The sequence below is a fragment of the Nansenia antarctica genome (genome assembly GCF_963989245.1).
Source record: "Nansenia antarctica genome assembly, chromosome: 17".
Classification (NCBI taxonomy): domain Eukaryota; kingdom Metazoa; phylum Chordata; class Actinopteri; order Argentiniformes; family Microstomatidae; genus Nansenia; species Nansenia antarctica.
In genome coordinates this window covers 8051449-8060993 of record NC_137687.1, presented here as the reverse complement: position 1 = coordinate 8060993, position 9545 = coordinate 8051449, and positions in this window count along the sequence as shown.

The following is a 9545-nucleotide window of genomic DNA, read 5'->3' as shown; positions in this document are numbered from 1 at the left end:
CTTATTTTTCATTGTTTCTACATTTAAAACTAGTAATATCGTACTAATATCGATATCGAGATATCTGGCATAAATATCGTGATATGCATTTTCGTCCATATCGTGCAGCCCTAATTCCTACCACCTTTTTTAAGGACATTTTTGAATCTGTGTCTGATGACATACTAGGCATTGTAAATCACTCCCTACTTAAAGGGATATTTCCAGCGGCTCTTAAAACTGCCCTGGTTAGACCCACCCTGAAGAAAAGTAACCTAGATCCCTTTGATCCAAAAAACTGTAGACCTATATCCAAAATCACTACACTGGCTCCCTGTCAGTTATAGAATAGACTTTAAGATCCTTTTACTAGTCTATAAATCACTCCACTGCGATGCGCCCAATTACATGGTGGACATGCTCATAAGATACACACCAGCTAGACCCCTAAGGTCTAGTGGCACGGAACTTTTAATAGTGCCAGAGGCTAGGACAAAGAGATTTGGAGGATCAGCTTTTAGCATATATGCTCCTAGATTGTGGAACACCCTACCTGAGGGCCTGAGGTTGTCTAAAACTCAGGACATTTTTAAGCGAGACCTCAAAACCTACTTATTAAATGTCGCCTTTTGCTACTAAGGGAGACATTGGACATTATAGAACTAGGATCACTAGGCCATTACACCATACTCGTGTTTTGAGATTTGTGTTGACAGGAAAAAGGACCTGGGTGCTGATGAGGCACTGTCAGCTCCCAGTAGCACCTAGAGCAGTACTGGAACCGGTACCAGGATGTACCTGGACCACCATCAGGTTGTATTGCTGTCATCTTTATTGTGTTGTTGCATCATAACTGCGCTTAAGATTCTCTTTTGGCAGGACCTGTGCCCATGCTGGATGCAGAACGATGCAGATATAACACTAAATTTATGGACAGTGTGTACGCCGATAATATGCAAGGAACTTTTCCTGGATACATGGTGTACAGGTTTTTTGCCCTTGCTTGCTTGCTTTGTGGCGGTGGTCCTTGGCTTCCCCTTGGGGCCCCCCGGCTGCCCCGTGTGCCTGGTCTGTTCCGCAGCCGGGGCACCTGCTTGGCCGTCCTTGTGCGGGGCCTTTTATGGTCTGTGCTTGCTTGGCTGGGCTGGGTGTGCTGGTGGTGGGGCGGGCTGGGTGTGTGGGGCGGCGGGGGCTCCCCGTGGGGGGGGGGGGCCCACCGCTGGGTGCTGGTAGGCAAACTGGCTAGTAGTCGCTCTATGTGTAGAGGGCTGCAAGGGAATTTTCCTGGCTACATAGTGTACAGGTTTTTACTTTTGCCTGCTTGCGGCTCTGTCAGCATTGATTGATTGATTGATTGATTGATTGACTGAGAATGTTCATTATGTGAAGCGCATTGAGTTGCATCTTGTAAGAAATGCGCTATACAAATAACATTTGATTTGATTTTGATTTGAATGTTGGGCAGAAGTATGTGTAACCCCTTTTGGTTAAAGCTAGTGAGATAAGCTGACATCATGTATTGGATAACTCAATAAAAGTTATGAAGCAAGTTTTTGGTGGACCCCATGAGGAATAGCTGCTGCAATGCTGTAGCTAATGGAGAACAATCATTTTTCATTGCAGATACATTCTGACTGCAACCGACCTCTTCACCAAGTGGGTTGTGGCAAAAACCCTCTACACCAAAACAGCCAATGAGGTGTCCAGGAAGATAACATCTTCATTCTTCTTGACTTTGGACTGGTAGAGAGGATCATTACCGACCAAGGACGGGAATTTGTGAATGAGGTACAGTTATGTATATAAGACACAGTGTATGTGATGTGTGACATTTGATAATTGTAATTTAATCTAATTTAATTGCATACACTAATGCATCTGCAGGTCAACCGTGGTGTTTTTGAGGCTCTGGGTGTCAAACACTGCATCACGTCAGCCTACCACCCCCAGGCCAATGGACAGGACGAGCGGACAAACCGCAACGTGAAGACTGCGCTTGCCAAGTACTGTGGGGAGGGACAGAACGACTGGGATGCCCATTTGAGGGGCGTCGTAATGAGCATCAACACCTCTAAGCAGGTAGCCTACTATTGTGTAACAACTGCATATGTAAACAATTCAAACAAACATAGAAAGAAACAAAAAACAATTCAAACAATATAGAAAGATGGTGAAATGCTATTGATTGTACTTTTGTTTTGTTTTACAGCGATCAACCAAGTACACCCCGTACTTGGCACTGTTCGGACGGCACCCTCGCAGCCCAGGTGTCATCAACACAACACAGACTGAGGAGGGTGACGACTCAGCTGTGGTTGTGGTTGATTTGCCAGAGGAGGATGTACAGGCGAAGACTGTCGAAGTTACAGATCTACATGCAAAGGTGATGTAAAAATGGCAATTTATGCATAATAATATCTAATAATAACAAATATGCATACAATGGCAATATATGCTATAAAATATTAATATGTTTTAAGGGACAATTAATTAAATGATAAAAAAAAAATCAGATTTACCAGAACATCCAAATTGCCCAGGCAAGGCAGAAAAAGGCCTACGAGGCCCGGAACAAAAAGGGGGTCAAATCCTTTGACTTCAAAGTTGGGGATGAGGTCCTACGGGCAAACAAGCGGAAGGAGGGACGGAAAGGAGGGCGACTGGAGGCCAATTGGTTTGGGCCGCACATCATATCCACCATCTCACCCAAGGGTGTGGTGATGCTGTCCAGCACCAAAGGGCCTCAGCTAAAGCAGGGTGTGAACGTTGCCCAGCTGAAGCCGTTCATCAGGCCTAATTTGAGAGGTATTATTATTGTTAATACAAGGACACACACTAAGTGTGTATGTGCAGTAACTGTATGTATGTGATACTTGCATAATACTGTATCCTCTCCATCAGAGTCCAGAGAGCCTGAGCCACCAGTCGTCCCTCCGTATCTGTGCGCTAGGACCCCAAGCCAGGACATGCTGGTAGATATAAATGTCTACTTGATACGCAATCATCTTTTGTATGTTTGCTATTGATTTAAAGTATGTTTTATATCTATTACTTGAAGCTACATTATGTACTGGACCCACAAAGATCTCCAATGGAGATCATTGTGAAGGAGGGGAATGTCTGCCTGGTGCGGGAGGACTTTTGGAGCTTGGGCCTTCCTCAGCTCATGGAGTCCAATGTACGTATAGAATAGAATAGAAAGTTGAATTGCCATATATAACCAGAACAGGTACATTGGAATTCTTGTCATTGCTTGTCCTCACAGTAACTTATCGGCACAAGTTACTTACTTATATTACTCTGTTGCAGATTGGAAACGCATGTTTTAGAGTCATCAAAGAGGCCACACAAAAACATGTAAGGTTTTGTTATTTGTTAAAACATAAATTATGCAGATGTATGCCGTCATTCATTAACACCTGTAACGTCTTTTTCAAAAAGTAGTGCAGTTTTCCCTTGATATTGCACTAATTAATTACAACATTTCTTTTTTGGGAAAAAACTGTCAATATAGGGAAAAGACATCCACGTTGTGGACTTCCACGTAGTCCCAACGTGGAAGTCCAAGACTGTGGACCCAATGGCTGGACTTCCTGTAAGTTCCTTTTACTTGTGACCTGTGTTGCTTGACATTGACATATTGATGTATAGCATGGTATTTGGAAATCGATAAAAAGGAATTAAAAAATAGATACCACCCAAGCCAAAAAAAAATGCAAAATAACTTCTGAAATGCTAGAAGGACCTCCTGCACAAGGATGCCATCGTCATCCCTGCCTGGAGTTGACAGCCAGGAAAAGCGGATCACTATTTGCTTTGTGTGAGTGTAATCCAAATCCTCTCAACAGTCAAAGTAAAAATGTACTCAACTTGTGCTGTACATTTCTCTTCTGTTTTAGGAGAGCATGTAATGTTATCTGCTTTGTAAATGGTTGACAGATCATCAAACCTAAAGCAAAGGAGCTGCTTTTGGTGGACTCGCTAAACCCCGATGGTTTTGGCGACAGCTGTTACCATGGCATCTTTAGGTTTTGTAACATAACGACAATAGTCAGCCCTGTTCTGTGGCTTATTATAATATAAGGGAAATCTACATAATTCATAGTATTCTAATAATACAGTAAGACAGCTTATTGACCAGGGTTGTCAACTAATACAATTTAATTTATAACTCATTTTCTTAGCAAACAACATGTCTGCAACAGGATACTATGAATTATAATGTTCGGCTTGTTCCAAGAAGCCTTGTTCAAAGCCTCGTTCAAAGGCTGTTTTCAAGTTATTTTGTTTACACCATGTTCAGTGGCTATCGTAACATTCATCTTTCTTAAAGCATGCAATAGTATGTTGAATGTAAGGAAACCCAGTAATATGAATTCTCTTGTCATTCTTTCACTAAGTCATATTGCAAGAGTAATTGCTGATATATACCATGTTCTGGTGCTATATTTGGGGGAAAAGAGACATTTATTATGTGTCATAGTTGACATTGTTAGGTGTTCTTGTATTGTAGCATTTTTCATATAGTTAAGAGTCAATTTGTCTGACACAAATACTCTTATGCTGGATTTTGACAGTGATCTAGCTCATCGCATCGGCCCAGGCCAGTGGGCAACCATGTACGGCAGAGACATCAAGGTACTTTTGTCCTGCATCTCATGCACTTGCACATGTCTTTATTATCCTTTTGACCACATAACTGTTATATTGCTATTAACACCTTGTCCAATTCTTTCAGGGTTTCCCTCGCCAAAACGCAGGGATTGATTGTGGCGTCTTCATATTGATGGTAAATTCCTTTCTATTCTATTGAAAATGTTGTTCATTTGAAATGGTCATAACCTAATAAGCAGATCTTTGCCTTTCACAGTATGCACTCTGTCTCACCACTGACGCTCCACTTCAGTTCACAGAGGTCAGTGTTTCTCTTCTCCGACGGTGAGGAGCGTCAAGGAGGAAACTAAATCTGTTACCATTAACATTCTAAACCATAACGGTTTGGCTGTTGTAGCATATATATATATATCTCTGAAAACACCCATTGCCCAAGCGCACAGAACCATTTTGACTTAACATTTCTTTTCTCAATTTTTTTAGAGGGATATGGGACACCTGAGGAGATGGTGGTGCATCGCTCTAATGGAACGGTTCCAGATTGAGGGGTAAGACTTCACTTTAAATGTAACTTCCGAAACCGCATTTGTTATACATTGGCTTACTTTTTTATTCTGTCACTATCTCACTCAAAGCCACGGGCAGAGGTTTGCCCACTGGACCGATGAGGCCAGAGTGTTGCTCCACGGGTCACTGCAGCCGGGTCCCCAAGAATCGGAAGAGGGAACAGGAGGTGAGCATGATGCTGAATGGTAAATAATAGTGTTTTTTGTTAGTTCAATAGTTGTGATTGCACCATGCATTTTATTCCTTCAGTGTGAGCGGTCTGACAGTGTGGTGGGCAGCAATGCCATAAGAAATGACCACAGCTATGCCGCAACAATGCGAGAGGAAGACGCCAAGAAAAAGAGGACAGAAGACGACAACTTGGGTATGTTTCTCTTCACCAGTACCAGGGCTTGACGCTTACCTTTTCCCCAGGTAGCACTGTGCTACCATGTTGAAACATTTAGTAGCACACCAAGAATTTCAGTAGCACAATGAAAATTGCGCAATTTTCGTCAACGACAACAAATTATCATAATCATAACATATCAAAATTACCATAACCGGCTCTTGGCCGTAATAAAAATGGAGACTCACACAATGTAAAGGGGAAGTAAGAATATTAATTTCAGTTGGCCCACGGTTCGGTATGAACCTCGGTTTTTAGGTCACGGTTTACGGTTCGTGTTTTTTTTTTTTTTTATGCTACTACTATAAAGTACTAACTGTTACTTTATTTTGCTTATACTTATGGAACTTTAACATTTAGACACATTCCAGAATATGACTGGTATATTGTATAATATAAATATATATAAACAAAAAACACTTTCAAATGTAAAAAAATTACATAAACACTTTCAAATGTGACGTGTTGTGGATTGGCACTACGGATCATAAGCTTTCAAATGATGTGTCATACATTGAAATCCGAAAAAATATGAAGTTAGAGTCATTTGAATGTTGTTAGACGTCAGGCACATATAGGGTTAACCTCTTTGTAATGAAACCGGAAGCAAACGCTGCTAGCAGCTAGCAGCTAGCGGCTAACAAAACACAGCGCTACGAACTATGAGAGCTGTATCCCATATACCCATAATGCGCATTTTAAGCGCATATAGGACTCGCGTGAAGCATTTCTGCGACACGCGTTTCTGCTCACTGTTTTCATTCCCTCATCGCTTATACACATACGTTTGACTGCGCATGACAGTAGTTCAGCAGTCTTTTAGTCGCACTGGTGCTATTGAATGTATTTCCAAGTCGCACAGAAATATATTCACTCGCAAATGCGACCAAAACAGTCGCACTGTCGAGCCCTGCCAGTACTGTATATTACTATAACCTTATATGAAAACGGTGCCACTACACCACTGGCTGTAGAACTGTTTCTATGGACCACTGTAAGAGGACTTTAAAATGTTTTTGTCTTGTAGACCGTGGCAAGTCCACCCTCCTGGGAGCGGAGTGGATGAAGAAGAACGCCCACCGGCTGGAAGGGAAGGTCCAGGAGCCTGCTTTTCTTCAATTGGACAAAATACAGAGAGAGGAAATAGAGGCTAAATTGAAACTGACTGAAGACGAAGAAGAACGTCAAGAATTGCTGGACATTTTTTTGTTTGAATTTGAACTTAAAATTGATTATGATTTATTTCTGTTAGAGGTCACGCTTAACTGGGCGAGCGCGTCCTCCACAAAAAACACCCGCCGCCAGAGACTCTCCGGACGAGCTCCTCCCGATAGAGGTCTCAGACTTGGTCTCAGACTCCACTTTTGAACATTCCCCAGAGCTGACTTCCTGTCGGGGTTCCTCCAGGGGTGATGATGTCACCAAATCTGCTCTACCGGTGGTGGCAGAGCCCGTTTTGAACAATTGTGCCATTTTAGTATGGAGGCTGTTATGCAACCTCAACGGGGCTGAGAAGACCCTCTGCCTCCTGCTGGGATGTCCAACGGGCTGGACAACCTCGGACAGCCCTCTGAATCCTCTTCTAGATCCTCTTCTAGATCCTCTTCTAGATCGTCTGGACTCAGTGCTGAACTGTTTGTCAAGGGTATTTTGGGCAAGGTAGTGGACACCTCCTCCACCCGGTCGACGTCACCGGAGCGTTTGAATCTTGCTCCCAATGAGGTCATTAGAGATCTGTCCACCACAGAGTTTAAGAGGAGGGGAACTCATGCTGTGAGGGACGTCCTCATTAAGTCCTCTGAGTCCGTCACCAGTACCAGACGCCCCTACCAAGCGCAACTCCGCCTCCCCCCGCAACGCCACGCTTCCCCCGCCCTCGCCCACCCCCTCGCCCAACCAGAACAATAACGCCGTGGAGAGCAGCGGCAACCACCTCTTCCCGGAGGGCAGCAAGACGGGGACCCCCCCCTCGGCCCCGGGGAGAAGAACGTCAAGAATTGCTGGACATTTTTTTGTTTGAATTTGAACTTAAAATTGATTATGATTTATTTCTGTTAGAGGTCACGCTTAACTGGGCGAGCGCGTCCTCCACAAAAAACACCCGCCACCAGAGACTCTCCGGACGAGCTCCTCCCGATAGAGGTCTCAGACTTGGTCTCAGACTCCACTTTTGAACATTCCCCAGAGCTGACTTCCTGTCGGGGTTCCTCCAGGGGTGATGATGTCACCAAATCTGCTCTACCGGTGGTGGCAGAGCCCGTTTTGAACAATTGTGCCATTTTAGTATGGAGGCTGTTATGCAACCTCAACGGGGCTGAGAAGACCCTCTGCCTCCTGTTGCCCTATTGTGTATTTCTCTCCCTCCCTGTGTATATCTAATGGAATAAGACCGAGTATAATATTGACTGGATGTATAGGATTTTGTAAGGTAAATGTATTTTTTATTTTTACTTGAACTGCCTCCCAAAACCTTTTCAGTTTAGGGCATGTATAGAAAATGTGTGTGTGATTGGCTTCTCGTTCCGTATATTTCCTCCAGCATTCTGCATTGCCTGTTGGCCTATATTTTGACAACATTTTCGGTGTTAGGAAGATCTTCATATTTATTTTCCAAGCAAATTCTTTCCAGAATTTTGATTGTGTTGTCTTAAATATTCTTTTGCATGCTTCTTTCCAATCGTCATCCGCAATTGTTATTGCTAATTCGTTTTCCCATTTTTCTTTAGTGTTATCTTCTTGTGTCTTGATTTCTTGCATGATTGTAAAGTTTTTAGATTTTTGTCTTTTCACTGTTTCTATTTTTGCTCAGATATTCCATTAGTATGTGATCTTTGTTCCTGTCTCCTCTGCTGTGTTATAAGGTAGCTTCTAATTTGTAAGTACTTAAAGAAATGGCTATTACTTATATTAAATTTATTAACTAAGGTTTCAAATGAGTCTATCATGTCATTTGTAACCATCTGTGAGTACACCTGTAGTCCCTTCCTAGCCCATTCTTCTAATATTTTGTCTGTTTTATTAGGTAAAAAGTCTGGATCACTGGCTATCTCTCTCAAATAAATACATTTGTCATCACATTTATACATTTTATGAATAGTTTTCCAATTTATGAGGGTATTTTCTATGCATCTGTTATTCCCACTATATTTTTGAATATCCTTTAGACTCAGAAAAGGTAGTGTTCCTATTGATATTGATATTACTTGTTTTTCTATGTCTTTCCATTTGGTTCGAACCGAGTTATTCATCCATTTCATTATTGTATCTATTTGAGTTGCATGGAAATAGGACATTAGATCAGGGAAATTAAACCCTCCTTTTTCTCTGGTTTGAGTTAGTATACTACGTTTTTTCCGTTTACTTTTGTAGTTCCAAATGAAATTTGAGAGCATTGTATTCCATTTTTTGAAGCTACCATGTGGAATGGGAACTGGTAATGTTTGAAATAAAAACAGAAACTGTGGAAGGATCATAATTTTGACGCTTTCTACTCTACTCATTAAGGATTCAGGTGTTATCTTCCATCTATTAAGATCTTCTCGTATTTTATTTTCAAGGGCTTGATAGTTGTCGGTGTATAATGTTGTTATATCTCCGGTGAGGTAGATTCCTAAATATTTGATTTTCTTTGCATCCCATTTTTATAGCCTTATCGTAACATGTATTCTTACCAGTAGCAGCTAGTCAAAATCATATAATTTACTGATTTTTATAAAGACATAAAAGTAATATTGAGCAGAATTAAGTTCAGCCTACTGGTCCGGCCCTCCACAATAGTCCCGGTTTCTCATGTGGCCCATTGTGAAAATGAATTGCCCACCCCTGCTATAGAGAGGGAAAAACAAACATTGACCATATGTTCATTTATTCCAAATGTTTTATTCCTTTATTTCAATTGTTTTGATTGTAGGGCCCATGCCTTTTGACACTTCTAAAAGCCCACAGACTCATGTGTGCTGGAACTGGAGTCAATGTCAGACATATCATTACATTAGTT